Here is a 10,090-nt window from a genome sequence, read left to right as displayed (position 1 = left end):
ACCGCCCACAGTTGGTTGGTTATGCTGTCGGAAGCCCTTACCCATTTTTCTCGCCCAACGACGACACATTTTCCTGGGGCACCAAAAACGGAATATTAACCAGCTAAGGCTACGAGCTTAGCGTGTTTTTTCCCGCGCGCGTTACAGTTCTCGCTGGTTGAAGGTACATCATAAGGTGAACTTGCGTCATCATCGTGACCATCATGTGCACCCATCAGGCTGCCAGCTGTAGTTCCGACGAACGCGGGCAAGAAGGTTGAAAATAAATTACGGCACCATCGCGGGCCGCTCGTCCAAATCACCTGAAGTTGAGGAACCGTTTTCCTTTAGGATTTCTTGTGGAAAGTTATTGTCCTGCGGAGAAACATCGCAAATCTATTGAGGACTATTCTTGGAGCTCATTCTTTCGAAGCAAATTGAACAAAGCGTGTGCATTTCTTATTTTCTCCATCAAAAACGAGTAAACCTTTGCCGAAACGCTTCGAACGCTTCAACCAGTGAATTGACACCAACTATCGATCTCGCACCTGAGAGCTATGTGCCCCACAGAAGGATATGCTAATAAAATCTCAGCTGCAGCTGTTTGCCGAGGTGATGCCGTTTCCGTCGGCCCTAACCGGTACCGCACTCAACTGATAACACTCGTGACGCGGGAAGTCCCACCAGCAGCAGTTCTGCGCCCGACGGAAGGACCACCGCTGGAACTGGGGGTCAACTGGACAAAGGCAGACGAAACGGTTGTGATTTCACGACCCCGGCCCATTGATGCATGCCTGATTGAGCAGTTCGTTCCATATTTCCAGCATCACTTCCAAGGCCCGGTACGTGATGCTCGTACCAGATCCAGAACGTTCATAAAAGGTCCTTCTCGCAGAACATCTCGCAGAGACGAGGGACAGAGAGAGCGGTACAGATGTTCGATTGCAATCGAATAAATGCATGACGATGTGAGGATAGAATAAACACACCAACACACCGTCGTTCGCACCGTCGTTCGCACCGAGCATAATGTTTGGCTGTTTGTCTTCACGCGCGCGAACCGAACTCGCAACCGGCTTCTCGTCCTTGAGAAACCCCAGAAACCCTTGTATCACGGCGTGAAGTGAAAATCGGTCCCGGATCGAGCACTCGCTGTACGTACAAAGGTAGAGGATTCTTGTGAAAATGGAAATTCTAATGCTCGAACCGCTTACGCTGAACCAATATCGGGAATCGAACTCGGTCCTCGAAGAATAATAGCCAGAGTCGATTACCGGGAAACACTCACACTGCTATGGCTGCACTTTTGCACCACACAAGGGTCCATGTCCGGCGACTGGCGACGAGAGCCGATTGCTAATCAACCGGCCGAAGCCCACCGTGAGCCTCGAAGTCGTTGGCTACGATTGATCGACGGGATGGCTAGCCGTTCCAATGGCCGGGTCCAGCGAGTAGACTAGACTTGATGCGAGCGCCTCCTGCGATTAGCACGTGCTCTGTTTGTCCAACGCAAACAGACCGTCCCTCCGTCCGGTTGCGGTCGACTTACCTAAGTCGTCCTTCCAAGGGTTCGACTTGGGTGGATTTCTTTCCGATTCCGTTCGCATCCCGAGCCCACCATCATAATTGCATTCCACAAGACGATGCATCACACTCGGGCTGCGACTTGTCGCCGTAGAAAACCGCAATCGAATGCACTCGCCGCACGGTTACCTGCATTTCGTCCCGCTGGTGGTTAAATGCATTCTGCGGTCTCGCTGTAATTAAAATCGTTTTCGATGCCCAGAGCGGCCACTGGCAGCCACGGCGGCCATGTGCGATGTTCAATAAAAGAAAGCATGATCCACAACCGCAGCTTCCATCCGTTGTGCCGTCAGGTGCCCATCGAGCGCGTGATAATTAATGTGTTAAACAATTTGCCACCGAAATGGGCGGCAAAAAAAAAAAGTAAAACACACTTTAACATCATTACCATTCGGTGGATAGCATTTTTCCCTTTTTCGGTCATCCGCTCGGGGTGAAATGTTGGCCAGATATTTAATTTTATGCTGAGCCGACCTGTTTTTTGCTGCCATATACACAATCAAACAGAAAAAGAAATCCCTCGCCAAGCCACCGTTTAAGTTAATGTGCGTATTCGTTGGCAGCTCGATCCGGTCGATCCGGACGGTGGTGGTGCATAATTTGGTGCCGCCATTAGTGCATAATTCATGGCAATATTCATATTTTTATGCTCCATGCTCGATTTGGCCGCTTCTTTTTGGGATCCCATTATGATTGTGACACGATGCATTATTGATGAGCTCACGGCTCAAATAGTAGCAGGACGGGATCATTGTAAAGCCGTTGCTTAGCGGAACAACGGGCCTGCCCTGTTTCCAATTATGTTACGCAATAAGGACCGAAATGGCATCGCTGCTAAAACTTTAGTTAATTTTAATGAGTTCACCATCGAGCGAAACAAGATTAATCACCGAGCGCACCGGAAGTCGTGCACTCGCTGTGAAGCCACCGAATGATACAATCGGCGGTTTTAAATGCATCACCCGAACAGATCGCAATCTATCTGACCCGCTGGGCGCCTGAGTAAGCCCACGGTGGTGGGCGTCAAAAACACCCTAGACCCATGCGTGACGTGGCATGGCCTAGATCTATCGTGTGGGGGGCGTTGCAATCGGCGTCGCGCTACCCGATACGCCCCAACATCCGGACCAAAAATTCATAAACCACTCTCACACGATCGAACGCCGGCGATCGCCAGTGGGAGGATGCTGTAACAATCGTGGCCGGGTCTTTCAAGTTCATCCGTAATCGAAACGGACCGGAATTCAGTGCGGACGACGCTTCGTAGGCCGCTTGTGCAAACACTGGCACGGCGGCGGGCATTTCACACGCCACGCGAAGCAAAGCCGGCTCAGAGGCCAACCACGAACGTCTTCGGGCGATGACGATGATCTCTTGCCGTACTGCAACGGACAATGCACCGGGTTGGCAGGGTTTCCTCATCGCGATAGCGAGCGATTGCAGCGATTTCATTAAAGCCGACCCGGCCTGGCGGCCTGCAATCCGGCTACGAGGGCCCCCCCCCTTATGGCGAAGCATGCTTAAAGCTTTCCTCCTTTGGGCCGCCGTAGCTGGGGGATGCACTTGAAAAATCGTGAAATTGCCGTTCGCCTTCCGACGGCCACGACGACGACGACGATGTTGTGAGATATTTGGTTTGTATCGAGATTTGCTTTCTTGCGCAAGCGTCAGGCTCTGAAGGCGAGGAAATGTTTCTGGTTACGTTTCGCGAACGGAAAGCTTAACTCAAGCGGCAAGTGGAAGGAACCGGTACATTTGGTGGCCCGTTTTGGGTGGAGTTTCATCGACATACGATATCACACGGTTTTAAAGTACTTTCTGGCCGTCTCGTTAAGTTTCCGCTACGATCTTATTCAAACAAACACACGAATAGAGAGTATTTTACGTCACTTTATCGATCGCGAGTTCTCCTCATCTGATAGGTTGTTCAATAATTACATCGGAGACCAAGAATAGCCAGGCAGAGCAGTTTTTTTTTCTTTTGTATTATAGAGACTTTGAGCTGCAATAGCCTAACATTCGTCTCTTTTTAAATTTAATTTCATTCAACTACCAGTTGTCAATCAGGGTTCCTCGGTGTTTGAAGCCCTGGCCTTTCCGAGAGACGTAAACTGGTTGTTGTTTGATGACTTTTAGGGACTTTGACCTGCAATAGCTTGTCATTTATCTCTTTTATATACTAGACTAACTACTACTATATCTAAATAATTGTATCTTAAGAACCTATTTGGATCGATTCCAGTGGGGTCTAGTTTAGATCGATCCAGATATTTTGTGGTGAGAATCGAGAAGGCAGAGCAGTGTTTGTACTAAATAGTTACTGTCTATCCTGGCACTCGAGTTGTTCCTAATCATTCAACGACGTGTTACATTCTCAATCGCAATTTTGATTCTCATAATATCTCTAAAAGGTTTATGAAAGATTTTTCTTAAGCATGTCAACTTGGTCTCTCAAAATTAGGAGCCCTAGGGAGGTAGAGCTAGACAGCATCTTCTGCTCGGCTCACAGCGTTCCCGTAGCGTAGACACGAATCTGAACGGAAATGGCATGCTTTTCTGCCATTCGGCCCAAAGACTTAAGAGTACTACCGTGCCAAGCTCGAACACGCGAGTCCATTGGAGCGCAGCCGAAACATCTGGCATCGCATGGTACGACCATCTTAGGGCCAATCGGTTGCCCTCGGCCTCGGCGGCATGGTGAAGCTCGGTAACTTTTCGGACCACCGTTTGTGGTCCGAAACACCCAACACAGACGAGCATTAAAATGTACACCACCCAAAAACCACCAAAACCGACCGGCGGTTTCAGCGGAGCGCAAGATGTATAACCCAAAACCGGCGGCGGGCACGAGCCACAGCCACCGAGGAACCAAGGAACCGATTTGTCGGCGGCGGCCCTCTCTCGTGGGCTACATTTTAATTAATAATCCCGGTACGGCGGGCGTTAATAAGCTTTCTCCATCGGTTCGCGGTCCGACCGAGCTAATGGCCGCCGACGGGTTTCCATTCGCAGTTTTACTGACCTCCCGACCATTAGCCAGCCCGACGACATCTGAAACCATCGTGCCACCCCTAGCGCAAACCTTTCAGCTGTTCCCGGGGCCCAAGAAATTCGCGCGACGGAATCGGAATCGGTGATTGATTTATCTCGTAATAATTGTTTCGCTCTGCCTCGAGCGCAAATTTGTGCCCCGTCATGGGCAGCCGAAGGCATGGACGGGGTAGGGCGGCACCACCCAGAAGGGGGGTGAAAAAATCATTTACCAGCCACACGGACACCCCGTTCACCGAAACGGCCACAGGACGGCCTTCTTAGCCGTTACTGGCGCTGATGTAGATTAATGAAATTTGGATCAAAGTCGGAGATCACTCTGACAGGCGGGAAGGCGGCAGGCCCCGCCAGCCTCCGGACACTCCTTACACCTTACAAGTCAATAATCGTTCGCGAGGGGCGCCAAGAACGCTGGTTTCACTTTTTGCTGCGGTCCGCCGTGCCCGATCGAGGGCAGATCTGATCTCGAGAGAAACGCCGACCAAAATAATCAACCGGCAAGGACGACGGTCGACGGCCAACACGGCCGGACCAAGCGTTGTGATTTATGGCAGTGCCTGCCGACGTAATGACACCTTTCTCGGGCTCAGCGTGGTCCAATGACCAATGGTCGGATCGGCTGGTTCGTGATCGACAATTTTGAGCTCGATTTTGAGGCCGGCCGGACGACGTGCAAACAAACGGTGGTAGCCAATGCAAACACTCGTACTTCAATCCGTATCGATTCGGGGTGATCAGAATCAGGTTTCAGCGTCCAATTTGTTCGCATTTTAAACCGAACAAACCACTTTCAAGGGTGGGATTAAGGGATTAGCACCCGATCGGCCGTCGGTTGCGGTCCGGCTTTCGGCAGCGCCATTGATTGGTGCTTCAATGGGCCCCGGGGGTTGTCCTTTTTGTCCCAACCAACCACCGGGGGGGGGGGGCTTAATCTGTTGACTACTTAATCCTTACGGTGCGCTACGCACCATCGAATGGAATCGATTGATGTTTTACAAACTGGTACGAGGAAACGCAGTTGGCAATCCGTCACACACACACACGTCCTTGACAAATCCTGTACCGCACTTCGGTCTCATTAAATGCCAATCGCCAGTTCATCGGACCGTAAAAGCCATCAGCGAAGGCATCCATCTTGAGCTCCGAGAGCCTCCCGCGGGCGGCGACCGGGACGAACCCTTCCGGGCCAGATGCGCTTCCAGGATGATCGATTTACTCGCCACCAAAGCCCACACACTTGACGGCTAACAAGACGCATTAGCACGTGAGGATAATTAAATTTCAGGCCAACCACTAGAACTTTCCCTCTCTGTCTCTTGCCTCTCACAAACTGTGGCACACAGAAGCGACCGTGGCCTGGTGAGCGAAGTTATCATAAATCGATCAATCTTCATTGCAACACACAAAGGGTCTCTCGTGCGCTCGTGGACCGAATCTTCGAATCCCCACGAATCCTACGGTTACATAACGCCCGATCCCGAGCCGATTGGTGGTCGATTTGTTTAGTGGCCCAATGCCCTCTAATTGATGCCACATGTTGGGAAGGGTTTTGCACAGCACCTCATAACGGGCAACACTCCAAGACGGATGAGCCGAGATCACTCGAGGCTCGTTTGATGTTGCAAACACGGCCGCGCGACACGTGTCATGGATGCGCGACTGTGGATTGATTAATTAATTGGCCCTCATGATTTGGGGCCGGGGGCCCGGCAAAACAAACAGGGTCCCCATAATCCGGGCCAGGCCGAAGCGACTCATTGCCCAAAATTACGCCCTCCAGCGGGGTGGGGGCCTTCGTCAAGGGTTTCTCATCAAACAAATTACGAATGGTGGTCGGTGCGCGGTGCTCGGTGTGGCGGAGGTTAATTAGGCTCACCTTGTGGTGCAGTGATCTGCCCGTCTGTATCCCCCGAAATGTAAGCACCACCGGGCCCCGTGACTCCTTGTTGGCGCAAAGCAAACTCTCGTGCGGCGAACACCTTACTGAGGTCTCAAGTTCGAAGCCGTTTCGACACCGGGCGCCCGCTACGTTGCGCAATCGGGCACGTGGTGTTTGTCGGTTATTTGTTGCGCCTCGTTTTCGGTACGGGTTGCTTCACCCCCAGGCCCGCTCCGGGTGTGTGCCGAAAGTTGCCTACCGCCGAGTGATTCATATCTTTCGCAGGCGCTGAATGGGCGCTGGCTTATGATCGACTGTGTGAGCCACTTGGCCAGTCCATGCCTCAATCCAGCGCAGACGGTTGCAGTTGCAGGCCACCGGAATGGTGGCCACGATTCGGTGTGCCCATTTTTTTTAAATTAAATCTAGATTCTCTGCACGAACCGTGTGTGAGCTTTACCGATAAGACGCGTTACGCGTTACGGCGGGCACCGTTACGCCGGAAATTTAGTTCGGATATCGCCGTTACGATAGATTAGGTCGTTCTAATTCAATCGAATTGGGCCGCAGCGGGCTGGAACGGGCCGGAACGGGACAATGGCAACAGGGGGCGAAAGCGTATACGGTACATTAGGTCGAGAGAGCGCCGATATTCGCAAACACCGCCAGCTCGTAACGGTACGGGAGCGGAACTTTAGCGGCAGCCTTTTGGGGGTTTCGCCCATGTTTTGGCTCCCGCACCGTCCCACCAACGAACGTGGCTGTTTATTAAATTGAATCGCAGTTCTGGGAAGCGAAATCAATTTTCGCGCCAGCGTTGAGTTATTGAGGTAGCAGTTCCGAAGCAACGATAGAAAGCAATTTAAATCGAATCGCGTATGAGTCTAAACTATCGGGCCACCGTAGACCACTGTGTGGCGCAATCGTTTACAAAGTTAAGGCGAAGTCAATCAAACCCACAGTACACAAATTGATACTAGTCTGCCACAGATCAACGGCACCGGACAACGTTGATTGAAAGATGGTGCACTCGGGCCGCCTCACCGAATGGAACTGCGTCCGATGCAACGCATCAATTGGCAGCATAACTTCCACACTCGGCCTGGGCCTGCTCGCAGCATAAATGCAGAGTTGATTTCCTAGCTGTTGTGGTCGGGTCTGGTCTGGTGTCCGCCGGCCACTTTAGGGCCCCCCCCACTGATGGCCCGCTTTATTAATCATAAGCCCAGGGCTAGGTTCTGAAGGGTCCCAAAGGCGTTGTTAAAGGGAGCGCGCAGAAACGACAATTTAATTCGCCGTCGGCCCACTGTTGGGCTCAGTTGGGCCCAGAGGACTGTCATCGTTCCGTCCCCACCCTCCCACCTTCTCCCCGGGGGGGTGCCATTTTGGGACGATCATTAATTCGAACTGCAAACCCTTCGGGACAATAGCGTGAGACTAAGCGAACGTCCGATGCCGTCTTGGTCTTGGGGGGCCCGCTTTCTTGAGACCACCGCCCACATGGGACACCCTGGTTTCATCTGGAAAGCGAAAAGAATTAACGGTTCTTGCCACACACGCGTGGGGATTTTAATCGCTCCGTTCGAGAACAGCCGGTGCACCATAATTCAATCAACTGCAACACTTCATCAAGCGGCGATGCTACTGCAATCGACTGCCGACCCGGTTCTGTTGGCGTGCCGCGAACGTGATTCAATTGCCCAAAATTACCCAAAACCACCCCCGTTGGAGGTTGTGTTCGCGGGCCGCCCTCACGCGACCTGCAGCATATTTGGTGAATTATGCACCGGGGAAAATTGTGCCGCCATCGGCGTCGAGCTCCTGCCCGAGCCGATTGGGGGTCCGATTTGCATATGTAATGCATATGGGCGCTTCGCTTGATTGCAGACAACAAAATCATTATGACAATTTTGCATCGCGGACCGGTCGCTGGCGAGAGTTCCGGATGGGGGGGCCAGCTAGCCAGCCAGCCAGACATAAGGGCTCCGGGGCGAGCAATTTGTGCCCAACATGATTATCGTTCATTGGCACCTCGGGGCACGCCCGTCCCGGTTGGCACCGGCGAATGGTGTGCCCTTTGATGTCGGGAGTTCGGCGAAGAAAGCAAAACATAAACAAACAGGAGCAAGCACCAGGCCCGGGCCTGGAATAAATCGCGAACGGTGAAAAGGTGCGATATGAGCGACGCACGGAACCGCTGGCGGTGGCTAATTTCGAAGCAATTAAGATTTCGATCGGGTCAATAAATTCCATCGCCATCGGGGAAATTCAAATCAGCAGCGAAAGAAGCGTAGAAGCCCCATAATTTTCATTGCCACCGGCGTGTTCTTGATTTTCACAAACATACCACCGGAATCTAATTCCCACCCTGCCCCCGAAGGTCGCCCCTTCGCCTGCCGCCCGGAGATGCTCGAAAACGGACTCGTAAAACGGAGTTCCGCTCGCATCCGGTGAGGCGAAGCGAAAAGCATAAATTGCTCAACGCGACAACGGCGAACGGCCGGATCGGATCGTACGGTCGGGAGCAAACGGGAGCAACACTTCACTAACACTGCACCTTCCGGTCCTCGGTTTCCTTCCTCGTTAGTTTGCAACTCGTGCAAAAGAAGTCGCGTTCGGGTTTTGTTTTACTTGAAAAATGCCCACGATTTACCACGAAAGGATAGCGAAAACAAAAACCTCGAATGCACCACCAACCGATTTCCGGCATAGAGTGCCACTGATTGTCCGCCGCCGCCGCCGATCAGCAGAATTGGCACACAGCCACACACACTGACACACGTGAAGGCGGTTGCCGGCGGCCCACGGGGGAAAACTTTAACCATTAGTAACCTCTCACGGTGGCCCGATCCAGGGTCCTTGCTTGCCCGGGAGGACATCGGAATTCGATTGGCGGTTCCGTAAAGGCCGCGCAAAACTTTAACATTTTCATCTGGAACCCATCTGCTCGCGCGTGTCACGGGATAGCGATTTTTGGGGCCATCGACGATGCATCGTAACTTGGAATGATTTACGGTAGCGTTTCACGCAATCTTTCGCACTTCGATTTTTTCTCCGTATCCCCAAGTCGACGCGCATCATTAGGGACGGGACGTCGGATGTCTGACGCTTTGCTCCGTGGTTCCGGCTTATGCAACTATTTTATAGCATCCGAATCCTTCCAATTCCAACACCTTCGCGTGCGGCCGCGCTCTGGTGTGAGCAAACATTATGAAATGCGCTTCAACCACCAACGGGACGGGCGCCGGTCACCTGGTCACAATACTACGATTCCGATTATTCATGTTCACCACGGAGCACGAAAATTGAATCATAAATCAGCAAAGAAAGGGGGAATGGTTCGACAATCCGCAACCGTTCGGCAATTATCGTTGCACCCACGACCCAGCCGATCCCGGCAGACGCCGACGACAGTAAAAAAAAATCGGTTGATGGCCATTTCGAGGGTCGCCATCATCGACAGAAACCGAAACAACGCCAACGACGACGGCGACGGAAAATCCGCCGCATGAAATATGTCCGCAGTGCCGTCCGTGAAGTGATGAGATTATTGAATCTTCCCTCCCCGTTTGGCCGACCAATCAAGTCCAGTCTCAC

Source organism: Anopheles cruzii, chromosome 3, assembly GCF_943734635.1.
Source record: "Anopheles cruzii chromosome 3, idAnoCruzAS_RS32_06, whole genome shotgun sequence".
Lineage (NCBI taxonomy): Eukaryota > Metazoa > Arthropoda > Insecta > Diptera > Culicidae > Anopheles > Anopheles cruzii.
This window is presented reverse-complemented; position numbering follows the sequence as displayed.